Genomic DNA, 2007 nt, shown 5'->3' on the forward strand with positions numbered 1-2007 from the left:
AATAATAATAAAAATAAAAATGAAAATAATAACTAATAAACTGAGAGACAAACCATACACATTCCAATAACCTTTTAATATTATCTCATTTCAAATAATACATTAAGAGTATTCATCCAGCAATTCTATTCTTTAACTTCTCCCAAAAAAGTAGAATACCATGACAAAGAGTAATTAAACCTGAAACAATAATAAATACTCTTTATTGCATTTATTACATTCCTGCCTTCTCAAGCACTGACTTCTTTTATTGAATGGTTTGCCTTCAATAATCAAAATATGACAACAATTACGTATAAAATGTATTTTAAAACTAAAAATAGTAGGTATTTACTATGCTGGATATATATATATCTGTTTTTGCTTTAATGCGTTTTTGTGATGTGTTTTTATTACATGGCAATAAATAATTTTACTCTCATGGTCATTTTCAACATATTTTACTGATATATTCAACCGTATTTCTCTACTTCTTCAGTTGCATACTAATGCGTAATAATCATGATCTTTTTTTCCTTTATAATAGCTGCTTCAACCCCAGAGCACTTTTTCTAATATGGCATATTATATATATATATGTATAATTTAATACTTTTGCACTGTGAAAAAAAAATCCTGAATATATTAATAGCAAAAAGACACAAATATTTACACATAAGCTTAGCCTTTTAACTAAGTCGGTGTAATTTCAAAACACTTTTGGCTAAACCATTATAACAGCTAATGACAATTATTATTAACTGCTGCACATGTTCTGGACTGAGAACATTATCGCCATTACAGCCACTTAACACATCATTTGTTATGCACTTTTAATGTTCGTTCTTTTCATAAGAACATGGTTATTTACCTTTAACTTCTTTTTATCATAAATGCTCACTGCTATGTCCATGAAACTACAAAAGTGAAAGTGCTTTTGCCATAAGATTTTTGGGTTAAAGATCAATTCACTTCCTTCACTCTTTACATACCAAGCCATCACAATAAAGATATTTCAGCATAAACTATAATCTATAATATTGTAAGAGATTCATTAAAAAGGAAACAAATACTTGGTACACCAAACACAAGGCCAAAGTCATGCATCGTTTTTGTGCAAGATAAAAACAAAAACAAAAAATATTCACTTATGAATGGAAAAGGATATACACTTAAGTAAATCAAGGGTTTAACCTGCCTCGGTAAGCAACTTTGTTATGGTTGATCAAAAAAAAAAAAAAGAAAGATAATCCTATGCCAGTCAGTCTTATTTGGGTCCTACTCACCCTGTGGCCATAACACAGAGCCGATGAAATCACTCCAGCTTCCACTCCATGGCCCTCCCAGCCGAGCAAGAAGAAGGGAAAACGAGAAAGATTTGTTTCCAGCGAGCCAAGGCGTTCCAGCTGTCACCTCACGTCGCGGAGGAAGAGGCAGTCAATGCAGGCAGACGAGGAGAGGAATCCCGAAGGAGGTGGATGGGCTGGAGGAGCAGTACTCAGTTATTCGGAGAAGGGACTCTCTCTCGCTCCCCTCTGCCCTCGTCTTGGTGGCGGTGCTCCTCCTGCTGGCCACGTCTTTCTCATAGAGGATGGGTCCGTGGGAAGTCCTCACTCGCTCTCTCAGTGGGAGGGAGGGAAGGCTCTGCTAAGGTCTCTTGGCTTTGGCCCGAGACGAGGATCAGCGCGCATGGGTGTGACGTCACTCCTGCCACCTTTGGGTGTTGGTGCTCGTCCATTATTGCGTCACCAAGTCGCAGGTGCGTGGGCGTCTCTCGCAATGCTGTGCCGATGGGCGGTAGGACAATGGTCTTCCTTACTTCCTAATGAGTGATGGTTGTATGCAGGAACGTTTGTTAGGATGAACGGAAACGTTTAAAGATCCACAGTCTATTGGGTCATCCAGCCGCAGGTGCGTGGGCGTTTCCCTGTAGCAAAGTCCTCGAGGAAGATGAGACATTCGCCTTAATCATTACTAATGAGTGATGACTTTATGTAGAAACGCCGCTGAAAGATAAAGACTTAGCCG

At 38.2% G+C, this 2007-nt stretch overlaps 1 protein-coding gene across 4 annotated transcripts in view; it reads right to left on the reverse strand.

The window, feature by feature from the left end:
• The window catches only part of LOC122266205 (peptidyl-glycine alpha-amidating monooxygenase A), a 74835-nt gene extending 73156 nt beyond the window's left edge, over positions 1-1679 (reverse strand). For 2 of the 4 annotated variants that reach the window (XM_086542759.1, XM_086542763.1), the window contains exon 1: positions 1266-1677. The gene's annotated coding sequence lies outside the window, so the exon portion shown is untranslated. Of the gene's footprint in view, positions 1-1265 lie in introns of all 4 variants that reach the window. The other 2 variants (XM_086542756.1, XM_043035822.2) reach the window with 1 other exon arrangement.
• Positions 1680-2007: the final 328 nt, after the last annotated feature.

This window comes from Penaeus japonicus, unplaced genomic scaffold, assembly GCF_977035675.1.
Source record: "Penaeus japonicus unplaced genomic scaffold, GWHDUDI00000001_assembly GWHDUDI00000012, whole genome shotgun sequence".
Lineage (NCBI taxonomy): Eukaryota > Metazoa > Arthropoda > Malacostraca > Decapoda > Penaeidae > Penaeus > Penaeus japonicus.